The 14,413-nt window shown below is 49.6% G+C and overlaps 1 non-coding gene across 1 annotated transcript; it reads right to left on the minus strand.

Moving 5' to 3' along the window:
- Window positions 1-8,967: 8,967 nt before the first annotated feature.
- Window positions 8,968-9,052, minus strand: TRNAR-UCG. The gene has a single exon. It is a non-coding gene; the product is annotated as a tRNA-Arg (tRNA).
- Between the last annotated feature and the right edge of the window lie 5,361 nt (window positions 9,053-14,413).

Consider the following 14,413-nt stretch of genomic DNA (forward strand, 5'->3'; position numbering starts at 1 on the left):
GTTTCATTCAGTATTTGGCTCTCAAGCCAATCTGCTTTTCCATTTATAATGTTTTTCCTAGAGGGTGCTTTAACTGCATTCATTTGGGGTTTTGAAACTGCTATATCTATATTTACCTACTTTTTAAAGTCACAAAGCTGTTTGAAGCAGACTCAAATTTCTTAGGTCTAAGTAAGCATTTGATTTAAAAATGATCTTTGAGCTGTTTAGTAACTATTTGTGAGCATTGTATGCTATTCTACAGGAACTCAGAAGAGTTTTTCATTCACTTGTGTTTATCAGTTCTGTATATTTGGGGATCATAGAGAATGTGTTCAAGACAATAAATTTAACATTTTTTTTTTTAGGTCTATTTCTTAATTTTTGAGAGAGAGAACACAAGCAGGGGAGGGGCAAGAGAGAAAGGGAGACACAGAATCCGAAGCAGATTCCAGGCTCTGAGCTGTCAGCACAGAGCCTGACGCAGGGCTCGAACCGTGAAGTCATGACCTGAGCCAAAGTTGGACGCTCAACAGACTGAGCCACATAGGCACCCCAACAAGCTGTTTTTGATTTAACCGTAAAACGAAAGCTTGTGCTTCCTTGAAAACATCTTTTGCATGAAGTAAAGGTGTTGATTCTTTCTATCGTTATCACCTGCCAAAGTTGAAGCACACTGGCTCCAGAGTCAGGTCTTCATCCACCATGTGATCGTGAGGATGGGGGCCTTGAAAAGCCGTCATTGTATTAACTGAGGCTTATAAACCCCTCTTCACACTGAGTGTGGTTGATGGAACAATAGGCGCTAGAAAGAGCACGAAGTTTCCAGGGGGAATAAATGCAAACTGAAGGATTTGGACACATTTGTAAAGGGTCTGATGAGTCCAGCCTGTGTGTCTGCCAAAGTCATCTTGCCTTCCAGTACTGCGCCTTCAGAGATGCCGGGTCTGTCTTTTAAATTAATCTAAGAATACCCTAGCTAATCCTGCCAGCTTCAACTTCATAACACCGTCCCTCCTTTATCCTTCTCAAATGTAAATGTAATCCTATTCCATCCCCTTTGAAACTCTTCAAAGTTTTTCTACGGCTTGCAGGGAAAACATACAAATGAGCTGGCAAGACCTCTAAAGCTAGCATCATTTTGCCTCTGGCCACATCTCCATACCCTTCCCATTTGTCCATTTCATTCCAGCCGCGCGGAACTGCATGGAGCCCCAGCCACGAGCCATTTGACCTTTAAGGCGTCCATTTCGGTCTCAAGGAATCTCCCATCCCATCCAGCTTTTACCTGGCCCGGAAGCCCCGTAGCCAACTCCTATTCCACCGTTCAAGACCCGGTTCAAGCATTACCTTGCTCAGGCTTTCCCTGACCACCAACCCCCTTCCAACAACTCAGTTCAGAGTTCCCTCCTTGCAGACACAGCTCAGTGCTCAGGCCTCTATCCCAGCACTTAACCACATAGGGTTGTAACTATTTTTCTCCAACATGGGAGCAATTCCCTCCTTGATTACACAAAGGTCAACTGGGAAGAGGATACCTATTGTTATGTTGCATCCTTGAATCCTTGAAGATTCTAATTTAATGGGTGGGGAAAGCCCCAGGAATTTTTTTTTTTTTAAGTGCTCCAGGCAATTCTGATGTGCCTGTCTGAGAATCCCCACACCACCGAACTGTGAGTTCTGGGCAGGCCAGGACTGGATCTTGTTGATCTCTGACGTACAGCAGAATGGCATTTAGACTTTCAGTCAATATGCAATGAGAAAAAGAAAAAAAACAGAGTGGGGGGGGTGGGCAGAGGGGCAAAGCACAGGTCTTCTAGGCTTCTTGGGAGAATGGTACCCTGTGGGGGAAAATACTGCAATACGGGAGTTTTGTGAAAAGAAACTTCCTGATTTAGCTCTAAGGATCAGATCTGCTTCTCAAGAAGATAGGAGCCAGGAGGTCGATATACTGAGAAAGACGCACTGGTACCCGGGAAGTGTGTGGGCACAGAAAAACCACGGAAGTTATTCCTGGTCTTGTAAGCACCAACGTCAACCATCCATAGAAAACACATCAATCAGCCTCTTGAACTTTGCCTGCGGTACCTCAGGTCTCTGGCAGTCTGACATCCAGCTGAAAGGATCTTCCACCTCTGTGATACACAAATTACTCCCAAGCCTTGCCGGGTGTTCCTCTGCTCAAGCCAAAGTTTTTGGCAACCAGGCTGCCTCATGCTGTTCCGCAGAATGCTGGGATCAGCGTTCTAATCCACTGGCCGACAAGCCCCGCCCCTCCACCCGCCCTGTCCCAGCCCCCAGCCCCAGCCTGGCGGACTCATTCAGATGTCAAGGGATCTGCACTTGGATGGCATTTTGTAGAAGAGGATTAGACAGCCAAGAGGACACCCTGGAGTGGAGTTGGAAAGAGATCTTTGCACCTCGTGGGGAGTTTTCCAGCTGCAAAGGACACTGCCGCTAGTTTTCTCTACACTGAATACCAGGAAATGGGGTTAAGCACCATGCAAAAATCAGCCCCCCACTCCCATCCCAAGGCTGCCAGACTGGGGCAAAAAAACCCCAGATCCTTCTCAACCTCTGGAAGAACGCTTTTAACGTTCTGGTTTTCCTGATCGCTGGAAAACAGGCCTCAGGATTTTAGCAGCCAAGAGGCCCGGTACGATTAATCTCATCAGAACGGACCGGAACTGCTAAAGACCGCAGGTTTTTGTTTTTAAATACATGCCGTGGTCAGGGAAGGAAAGCCCATCGTGCAGGGTGCAGCATTTCAAGCACAAAACGTGATGTGGAAGGGTTATGATTAGAGCAAGCATAGCGCGACTCCACTTTGGGGCTCTGCCAGAGCTCCCATAAAACCCTCCTTTTTCTTGAGTCTACACCATGCGCTCTGATGTGATCAATTTAAGAGGCTTTTATGAGATGCCAGAGCGCGTTACTTAAAGCACTCCCATTTATTACTCTTTACTTTATGTTTTTATTACGTAGCATTTGAATTAAATCCATCTGGCAACGTTTTACCACGGAGGGAGGTGGGGCCCATCAGGAAGAGAAAAGAAATTTGTTGACGAGGGAAAAGCTCCTGTGGTCAGGGCTGCTTGGACCTCAGTGGGGTGAGCACCCTCCCCCCAGTTGAACCCCCAGGTTCCATGTGAGGACAGATCTTAAATGACGAATATACAATCTGCCTCCACAATTTGATTTAGGTTCCCCCCCCCCCCTTTTCTTGCTTCTTCCCCTCCGGCTAACCATGAGCTATTTCCTGTTTATGCCTCCTACTAACCAGCCTTCAAGTCCTACCGGACAGTCAGGGACCAGACATAATGTCATCTCTGCCTCACCATGTCACTTAATCCTTCTGGAAGGAAGTAGCTGGTTTCAGCTCTGAACGCCTATGGCATTTTATCTGGACTTTTGTAGGAAAGTTATCACTTTGTATCTTGACTCCTACGGAGGCGCGTTTTAGTTTTCAAAATTATGAGTCTAGAGCCTGAATGTTTTATCTTTGAATCATGCTCAGCACCTACTGCAATGACTTGAACATCCGAGGGACCCAATAAATATGTTTTGAGTAGTTATGTACATGCCGACTCCAAAAAGCAATTTTAGAACTAGGAAGCAGTTGTCACTTACCTATAAGTGAGCCACAAGGACTTGTTTTAGAGGCAGCTCTTAAAGTCACAGCTACTCAGAAGCCACGCCTGGCAACTGGCCTCAGGTCCCACCGGCCAGCCCAGAGCCACGGCCAGGACGACTCGTTCTGAGATCAGGGAGCTGCGCTCGGACGACATCTTATGGGAGGGTACCGATGAGCCGGACTGGGATCATCTGTTTGCAATAAAGACCATCCTGCTCAGCTGGCACTATTAAAACAGGCTTCATCTTGAGGATCCACGTGGAGCTGTAATCAGGTCAAACCTCTGAGGACGCACCTGGAGCCTGGACCTTCACCTTGGCCCTCCACTCTGGTCAGGCCTGGCCACACGCACCTCCCATCTGCTCCTTTCTGCTGGGCCGCCAGCGGCCCCTCCATCCTGGCCGGTTGCCCCCACGGCCACCCCCGCTGTGTGACCCTTCAGTGGTAGCAGTTGCGAACAGTGGGTAAATGTGCGGTCTGTAGTTTTTGTTTTGTTTTGGTCTGTTTTAGTGTGGATTTCTGAACAAAGGAATTTGATTGGTTCAGCCATCCCTGGAAGCCAGATGACTATAGTTCTTGGGTCAGGCGCCTCCCTCTGGGTCCCAGGGCCAGGGTGCAGGGACACGTGTGCACCTGTGGGTGTGTGCCCTGGAAACCGTCGGTCAGGGACCACCGCACACCTGCGGAGCATTGCTGCCTGCCCTCCGTGAGGACCCTGCAGCTAGGGACAGGGCTCGGGGGAGGCCTCTGCTCCCTGTCAGAGCAGCGAGAGAAACGCAGCAACCAGAAGCTGGGGGTGACTAATTCACCTAGGTGTCCAGACTCGCGCACTGCAGGAGAGTCGAGGGGGGAAAATGAAGTAATTGCAGGCGATCGCAGATTGGTTGGGAACAAACACTAAAAACACTACACAAGGGAGAAAGAAGGGGGGAAAGCAAGTATTTTAAACCCCCTGATGAGCAGCTGAAGCCAGAGGACAGTCTTCTGAATGGAGTGATACGCTCAACACCTCATTAGAACCTCCGAGTTCATTGGGTCCTCCGGTATTTTAGACTCCTGGTCTGTCTTGGGTCCTCATCTTTAAGGCATTTGAGGTTTGGCTTTGGATATTTAAAGAAAGAAAAAAAAAACATCATAAGCTATTGCCTGATTAATGCCTAAGACACAGCAGTTTCTGATGCTCATTGCAAGCTTTGCCTCTTAGAAGTGGCTAACGCTGGTTCAGTTCTTAACAAGCTCCCCGTTCTCACGTCTCTCACGACTTTATAATCACAGATGGAGAGCCCTGATTAGCTGCTCAATCTGGTGACCAGAAGCGCTAGTCCTTTCTTTTAGCAGATTCAGGCAATCGCCCTCCTGTATCTCTGAGAAAAGAGTCTGCTAAGATTTGATTACGGGGTGCTAACGATCACGGGGTGGGGCTGGGGGTTGGAGGGTGGCACGGCCCCCTCCCCCGGGCTCCAGGAGCTTCTTTCTCTGTCTCCCTTCGGGAATGCTCCAGCTGGGAGGACGAATCCAATCATGATCATAAGAGCCAATGTCTACTGAATGCTTAATATGTCCCAGGCACCCTTGTGAGCCCATCCCATAATTACCTCACTGAATTCTCACGACAGCCTTTTGAGGAGGGCGCCATGCATGTATCTTTAATTTACAGATAGGCTCCGTCTTCAGAGGGGGCTTCTGAAACAGAGCAGGCAACCTTTTTTGGGGGGTGGGGGTGGGAGGGGCGGGAGGGTGGGTGAGGGGTATTGAGGAAGGCACCTGTTGGGATGAGCACTGGGTGTTGTATGGAAACCAATTTGACAGTAAATTTCATATTTAAAAAAATAATGATAAATAAATAAATAAAACTCTTAAAAAAAAAAATGAAACAGACTTTAGCCTGCCCAAAGTCACAGCCCCGGCAGGAGGATGCCACCCAGGCAGACCTCCACTTAACTTCTGTGCTCCTCCCAGGCTGGGAGACATTAACTCACACCTCGAATGAACGAACATTTCCACGAATGGAGGTTTTAAGTATTGCCATCATGTTAGCACTCCCCGCCCCGGGGTTATCTGTGGCCCCTCCCGGAAGGGCCTTCCTTCCTGGGGCGACTACCGTAGCAGGAAGCCATCTAAATGGTTGATTTCCAAAGAGATGTACAAGAGGGATGCTTTCTAAGGGTGGGATTTCTGGACCTACCACAAGGTGACAAAGCAGGTTGTGGCGCAGAACGCTCGTTTATTTAATCTGCACCACTCCTGAAATAATAGACGCTCTCATCCTCCTGTAAAAGGTGGGGGAACAGACACAATGAGATTCATCAACTTGCCCGACATCAAAATCGGGTGAATGGAAGAGCCAACATTCCAACCTGGCCCCGCACCAGTAGCTTCCCCATCTCTCAGCAAGGAAAGAGCCTTGCCGGACGGGAATGTACCCTACCGGGATCTGCATTTGCTCAAAGGGCCTCCGGTCTTTTGGGTCTGGTTCTGTTTTTCCCATCAGGCAAACCTGGGGCCTCCCGCTCCTGAAACTGCACATCCTGGCATGAAGCCCCGCCCACCTGCTCTGCAGGCGCACCTCCCGCCGGGTGGGCGCTCCATTTCACCCCCCCTCCGGCCTCACCCCCACCCCACACACAACACAAAATGACAGGGGAAAGAAAAATATCCTTTGTGTGGCCTGGAAGACTTAGCCTGAGGCATTACTCCTGCTTCAGCACCAAGACAACAGAAATACGCGATGATTACTGGGTACCTTTGTCAATGGATTTTTAATTTCACCTTATTTGTCATTTACTTTCTTAGGAAGAATTCTACAGTCTCCTTCTCTGTCCGTGGGTGGATGTCTTGGGATCGCTCTCATGTCCCTCTTATTAATTTTACTTTTATGCTCTCTGAAAAGACATTTTTTTTCACTTTGTCATTCCTTGGGGCTTGAGTGCAGCCCAGAGCCTCAGTTAGCGCCCCGGTGGCATTAAAGGTGACACCTGAGTTCTGAGCCTCACCTGACCTCTGCCATGGCGTTTCTCCTCTCCTCACAGCCAAGCCTGGGAACACCTCCTCTTCCCTCTCTTTCCCCAAATCCACCCACAAAATCTGCTACTTTTTGGGGAAGACACAAGCGGGGAGACTTAACCTCCGAAGCCCGGTCTCGATCTGAGCGCAGAGGGGCAGCTTGGCTGAGATGAGTTCAACGTTCGTTCACTGCCTTCTTGTCAGACAGCTGTGGTGCTTTTCAAACAAAAACTTCAGCAGTTATTTTCCTGTCCTGAAAAAGAATTCAACTTCGTCAAATTCACATTGTGTTTTGTTCTCTCAATAGATAGGTCTGGGCAGTTTTGCCCCGGGCATTTCAAACTGAAGCCAATGCCATTTCATACATAACTTCCTCAAAGATAGGAGACCCTCAGCCAATCGAATTGGGAGGCTTCACCGGCCTCCTGCCTGAAAGCACTTTCACTCAGGGGCCGGGACAATGGGCGTGCTTTGCACTTCTCCTGTCTTGAGGGAGGAAAAGCAGAGGCCTCCTACCCCAGAATCTTTGAGAAATTCATTGCTCAACATGGAGAGCACCTCCTCTGTGCCAGGCATGTACTAGGCGCAGGGATAGAAAACAGACACTACCGTGGGTCTACAAAAGAAAGATATCCTTCTGTTTCCAGTTTCTAAGTTCAAAACCAGTGGATAGACATACTCAAGAGTGAGACAGGTGGAGATGAAAATATCAGCTTTAGCACCGGCAAAAGCCAGACTGGAGGACACAGCGTAGATACGAAGGTTCCTATTACTTTCCACACGTGTCCAGCCCACCGCTGCAGAGCCGGACTACGGCAGCCTCCCCCAAAGGGTGGAGCGTGCCCCCCGGGGGGCTCACTGCCAGGCTGAGAGCGGGTAGGCATCCCCAGCTCCCCCACGGGGACCAGACGGAGAGAGAAAGGAAGGGGAGAGCCCAGAGGACTCTGGGCTGGTTTACCGAGCACCCTGGTTCCCCATGCCCGTTACCCCTCTGCAGAGAAGCAATGAGTGAGGATGGGAACGGGGCCAGGAGGGGTGTGCTGACTGGAGCCCTCCACCTGCCAGCACGCGACAGGGGACTAGAGACGCCCCCTAAGGGACACATTCCCTCCCCTCACAGAAAGGGCGGCCCTGCGGTAGGGAGACCAGAGAGGAATTGTAAAACAGTAAGTGCTTTCCAGAGCAGGTGGTCTCTGAGCTGAGGCCAGGACGAGCAGGGCCCTTGCCAGCTGGACGAGTGGCGGAAGGACCAGGATACGCCAGGGCCCGGAGCCTAATAGAAAGAGGGTGACTGCGAGGCCAGGCAGACTTGCAGAAAGCCACCAAGGTGCACTCTGTCCCTCTGGCCCTCAGGACCAGCTTCCTCCACTTCCATCTGGCTTGCAGTCAAGGACTAAGGAACTGAGCACAGGACCCTGAAGGCAGGTGCTCCGCGGGGCAAAGACTGGCGCCTGTCACAGGTGGCTGCCCAGCAAATATTTGTTCTTTGGACCCACATCACATCCCTCTGGCCGCCTGGAACAGGCCACTTTTCCTTCACGCCTCTTGCCGTAACTGCAGAGACCCCACTCCGAGTCACCTTCTCACTTCCCTGAGCCCCTGTGATGATCCTTCCAGAAGTGATGTTTGCACAAGCCCGAATGCTCTCGGAAGCACGGCTCTCTGTAAATACAGAGTTTTATTATTAGAAGATGATGAATTTTTAAAATGCCAATTCTGGCCTTTTCGCCGTGACAGAGTGTGACTCAGGTCTGCATACACTTGGCTCCTTCTTCGCCAGAAACCTCACGGGTCTCAGCTCGACGCCGAGGGCGTGACTTTGTGCAGCGGTCGAGGCCCATGGGGGATCAGGGACATCCTGTGAATGATGGAGCCCACGCAGCCACCCAACTCCTGGGAATGCCCAGGAATATTCGTCCAGCACGGCTTGTCAAGAAAAAGCAGAAAAATCTGTATTTTGTGTAAAATGTCCTGAATGTTAAATATCGGCCTCCAATTCAACAGTTAAAAAAGAACACCGTGAGGCCCTAACATGACACGTCAGAGGGGCAGGTTCCCTCTCCTCCCACTCCCCCTGCCAGCTGGCTTCTGAGCTACAGCAACTTTGCCCTAATGTCCGGTTCAGCACTTGGACCGGGTTGCTGGAAGGAGAGCTATGGTCTCGAGGAAGTGAGCCTTGGCCACCCAGGGGAGGGCAAGGTCTGTGCTGTGCATATTTTATTTTATTTTTTAATTTTTTTAATGTTTATTTTTGAGAGAGAGAGTGTGTGAGTGGGAGAGAGGCAGAGAGAGAGAGAGAGAGGGAGACACAGAATCCGAAGCAGGCTCCAGGCTCTGAGCTGTCAGCACAGAGCCCGACGTGGGGCTCGAACCCACGAACCGTGAGATCACGACCTGAGCCGAAGTCGGGCGCTCAACCGACTGAGCCACCCAGGCACCTCTGTGCATATTTTAAACTACTGCTTCTTAGCATTTGCAGCTTCACATAATTCTTCCTTTAATGTTTTCAGTCGTAGGGCTTGTCCCAATTCAGGCTTGTGCTCTATGGCGCGACTCTTCGCCAGACAGGAAGACTGTGGTTGAGACCACACACGGAGCCTGTGCAGTGCCACAGGTCTGGGGTCAAATCCCGACCCGTCACTTCTTGGCCGTGTGATCTGGACAAATCACTGAACCTTTCTGGGCCTCGTGGGCAAATGAGGGATGGCTACCAACCCTATTTCAAAGGGCAACTATGAGAAATACTTGTAGGTAAAGCACCGAGCACCTGTCCGGCAGAGTGAAACCCCGGCTACAGGATCTCCATGTCCTCGGTGCCTCCTGCTCCTAACGCACAACCCCAGGGCGTGCGGAAAGCCAGGTGGACGACCCTTGGAGAGCGAAAAGTAAAAGGCCAGAATCAGCCGGCATTTGGGGCACATCCACAATGCTCAGCGGATTGCTGATCGAACCTAGAAACAATTTGCCACGTGCCTTACTGGCCTCTTTTACCGACGGGATCAAATACGCTTACGAAGCGCAAGTCTGGGGCATGGAGCCCCCATAACCGTCGGGCCCTGTGTGGGCATCAAGTGATTCCTTCTCTTGGGTGGAGACTGTTTCCTTTCTGCCTGCTGGGCTTGCACCAGAGGGCTTGACGGGACCCTTTCCCATGGCGCACATTGTTCCGCCTCAGCTCACAGTTGTCTGCAGACGTTAGAATGTACGCTGGTTAGACAGCGGGCAGACCATCATCTGGCTCATCCTTGGACCTCCTTCCTCCTCATCAGCCTGCCCCGTGGCTGCCACGTGGTCATGCGAAAACAAACAAACAAACAAACAACAACAAAAAAAACACACCCCTCCAGAAACAAGAAGCTACTAATTGAAGCCTGGGCCAAGGTGCATTAACACCGTCATACCCACATTCTCTCCCAATCCCACTCTAGCCGTTGTCCACTGATAGTTTTCCTGTCCTCCTCCACTTGGAAGCTCTCCGTGATATCAATGATTGCCTCCAGTGTCAGATTATCATCTGTCTTCCTCATTACATTATAGATTCCTTGGGTGCCCATAAAACTTTCAACATGAAACTTTGGAAATCAGGGACTGTGAGGAATAGGAACTGGGTATTTATTTATTTGACAGAGAGAGAGAGAGAGAGAGAGTGTATGCACGAACCAGAGAGAGGGGCAGAGGAGAGAGAGAGACTCTCAACCAAGCTCCACACTCAGGATGGAGGGCTCAATCCCACGCCCCCGGGATCATGATCGGAGCCCAAATTCAGAGCCAGACGCTCAACTGGCTGAGCCACCCAGGTGCCCCGAGAGACTGGGCTGCCTGTGTTGTAGATGTTCCTCAGCTCCTATAGAAATCCAGGAAAAAAAACCCAGAAGGTCTAAGACGGGAAAAGACCTTCGCGTTGGCCGCACGCCTGCACCAAGAGCCCAGAGAGCAGGGCCCGAACGTGCCGGGATGCCAGCGCCACTGAGTCAGGTCTGCTGGCAGCGACGGGCATTGGGCTGGCTCTTTCGGGGGCAGGGGGAGGGGGCAGCAAGCTGACGTGGAGTCAGGGACCGGAAGCTGTGAACAGAACACCCGCCGGCCCTGGAACAAGAGCACCGCCGGGGCCGTCACCGCGGGGAGAAAAGCTAGGCGAGCGCTGGCCTTTTCCATGGTACCTGAACAAACTGTAACGATTTTCAAGGTGTTTGTGGGACTCTAAAGTACGTCCTGGCTGATGACATCTTCCGAAGTATAACGGATTGCACGGTTCTGTTGTTAGAGTGTGACTTTCTGGGTGTGTGCTATGGAGAGCTTCCGAGAACCAGTGATCTCACGTTCATGCATTCATTCATCAACCATGTGAGGCGCTGTGCTCCATAGTACAGGAATACTAAGAGGAGCTTAAAGTCAATGGGGGGGGGGGAATACGGGGGGGAGGGACGCAATTTGGTCTTAAAGATTGAATAGGACTTTACCAGATAGACATGAGTTGGGGAGAGGAAGGCACAGGACTGAAAGTCAAACTCTGAAGAGACGGAAAGATATGACAGAAGCACAAGGATCTTCAAAGTTCAGATAATGCAATTATTAATTTTAAAACATTTCAGATGGAGCACCTCATTCAGGCAGTTACACTTCCGACTTCGGCTCAGGTCACGATCTCTCGCTTTATGGGTTCAAGCCCCACGTCGGGCTCTGTGCTGACAGCTCAGGGCCTGGAGCCTGCTTCGGATTCCGTGTCTCCCTTGCTCTCTGCCCCTCCCCCATTCGCACTCTGTCTCTCAAAAATAAATACGTTACACATTTTTTTTTAAACATTTGAGATGATCTATACTTGGGCAGTATTTGAACAGAGTGCTTCTGGAGTAAATATCTTTTTTTTACTTCTAATTTATAATACAGTAGTTCTCGGCCAATGCCCAAAAAGTAATTGGAGTGATTTACAATGCGAAGTCTTTATTCTCGGCGTCAGAGAAGGTGTCATTATCTGATGTAGCAGCAGAAGCTGTTGGCAGTCCAGCCACGGCCCTCCCCATTCCTGCACTTAGCCATTTCCCACCGTCCCTTCTACGGCTCTGCTGGTGGGCTTTCAGCCAATGAAAGAAAACAGGGGATAAATCCCCTAACTTCCTCGGGTATGACAGCTCGGAGATGCATTTGACACTGTCTCCTGGAGTCCTCCAACAAGATTGACCCCCAACTGCCCACAACAGCATCTTGCTCATTAATGCCCTCTGTATTGGCCTCCTTCCTCTCTCTTCCTCACTTCTCCACTTACCTCCTGCGATCCCCTCAAACGTAACCTATCTGCATTCAAATCTTTGTCTCAGGGTCTGTTTCGGGAGGGACTCCCATGTTGCGGATTGAACTGTGTCTCCCCAAATCGCATGCTGAAGTTCTGATCTCTGCTCCCCCATCTCTGCACGCGACCTTTTTTGGAAATAGGATCTTTGCAAATGAAATCAAGTTACGCTGAAGTCACCCTGGATCAGGGTAGGGCCCTCATGACTGGCTCCTTACAAGAAGAGAAGAGTCACAGACACACACAGGGAGACGGCCGTGAGAAGACAGAGACAGAGACCGGATGCATGCGTGTGCCCGGGAACGCTAAGGATTGTCAGTAGTCATCAGAAACTGCAATAAATGCACACACAGGATTCTCTGAGGATTTCCCCCAAGGAACCAGTTCTGCCAACACCCCAAGTTTGGACTTCTGGCCTTGTGAACTATGAGAGAATAAATTCCTATTCATTTAATACATCCGGTTTGTGGTCTTCTGTTAGAGCTCCCTAGGAAACTAATACACTGACCCATGATAAAAGTGAATGTTTCCTTCTTCTGGATTTTCTACGAGTCTGGGGCTCTTTGGCTATGTGCTTCAGAGTCTCTTACTGCAGGAATCCACGCTGTTCCTGGTCAGGGGGTCAGACTGTGATGTCAGGAGAGATCGGGCAGATAGGAATGGAAGAAAGGGATGAATGGACTCTTCTGAGTCCTCCTGGGTGATTACAGCCACTGAAAATAATAATGTGATCATATTTTACAACCAGAAAGATCTGGAAATGGCTGGTGCTTCTGCAACATTCGTGGATCTCCTCTACCCACTCACACAATCAAGCTTGCACAGCTTTTAAGTGCTAAGGTATGTTGTTCCCCATCTTTAGGCGGATCACAGCACTAATTAAATACTGGCATAGGAGTCTGTATAACTTTGAACTTGCTTGTCACAAATTATACATTCCAAATCTTCTGGCTGTGTGCATTTCTATTCCATTTCTAGAAAGAAATGGAGAGAAGAAAGAGAGAGAGAGAGAGAGAGAGAGAGAAAGAAGAAAGAAGGAAGGAAGGAAGGAAGGAAAGAGAAGAATGAAAGAAAGAAAAAAAGAAAGAAGGAAGGAAAGAAAGAAGAAGGAAGGAAGGAAGGAAATAAAGAGAAAGAAAAAGGAAAGAAAGAAAAAAGAAAGAAGGAAGGAAGGAAAGAAAGAAGGAAGGAAGGAAGGAGAAGGAAAGAAAGAAAGGAAGAAAAGAAGAAAAAAGAAAGGAAAAGAAGAAGGAAGAAAGAAGGAAGGAAGGAAAGAAAGAAAAAGAAAAAAGGAAAGAAAGAAAAAGAAAGAAGGAAGGAAGGAAGGAAAGAGAGAAAAAAGGAAAGAAAGAAAGGAAAAAAGGAAGGAAAGGAAGAAGGAAGGAAGGAAAGAGAAGAAAGAAAGAAAAAGAAAGAGGGAAGGAAAGAAGGAAAGAAGAAGGAAGGAAGGAAAGAAAAAGAAGAAAGAAAAAGGAAAGAAAGAAAGAAAGAAAAGAAAGAAAGAAAGAAAGGGAGGGAGGGAAGGAGGAAGGAAGAAAGAAAGAGCAAGTCACTGAGTCTCTTGAAAATTATCTCAATCTTTTATCAAAACCCAATTCCAGTTTTCAAACCTTCAGAGGTTTCTATCTTCTTTTATCCCCCTTTATTGAGCCAGCTGCCTCCTCCCTAACTTGCATGTCAGTCTTTTTCTGTAAGAAATAAATCTACCTCTAAGGGTTTGACCTTGAGCCTGGAAGATGGAGGAAGCACAGAGGGAAATAAGTACAGCCTGACAGAGACGATGCAAACCCACTCCTGAGGCTCCGGGAGAAGGAGGGGGGAGCGCCTCGTGTGTTTTGGTACCACTGAGTTTTTCTCCCGGACTTTCGCCCCCTAGGCCGGAGTCATCAGCTGGGTACCCAAAGCAAAACCCTGTGTGGGCCTGTGGCTGAAAGTGGCCACACCGATTTGGAAGTCTCTTTTAGAGATCTGATCCTGCCATGCTGCAGACAAGGGTTGCCATGGTAACTCTCCAGGGGGCACTTTCAACCAGACAGAGACATTCCAACACGCAGAGACGGGTGGTTAAGAAAATCTATCGTGACATCGAGTTGGCGTTTTAATTTGAGGCAGAGTCAGAAACTCTGCCTGCAGCTCGGAGTGACCCTCTGAGCAGGAGAAGGCAAGTGATCAAAGTAATCTGTCATGTCTGTAATCAGACCCCCAAAGCGGGGAGGGCGCTGTCTGGAAGCCCTCTGGGGGAGGTCTCTCCACAAGAGTGAAGCCCAGCCAGCTATAGCCTCTGCAAGTACTGTTGAAGAGCCCAAGTCGATAATGTTCTTCCCGGCCAGGGAGGCCAGCATGGTCTTTCTTTTCCTGACTCGCTTACCCTCCCCGTCTCCCTCCCAGAAATCTTCCTGCCTTTCCAGGTTCTTTCTCTCTTGGCTGATCTGCCATATCGGATTTCGGATGCATTTGGCCATGGAGTTCAGTCCTAGCCGCGGGACCTTGTCCGCTCACCCCTCTGGGCC

Source organism: Lynx canadensis, chromosome A1 (assembly GCF_007474595.2).
Source record: "Lynx canadensis isolate LIC74 chromosome A1, mLynCan4.pri.v2, whole genome shotgun sequence".
Taxonomy (NCBI): Eukaryota; Metazoa; Chordata; class Mammalia; order Carnivora; family Felidae; genus Lynx; species Lynx canadensis.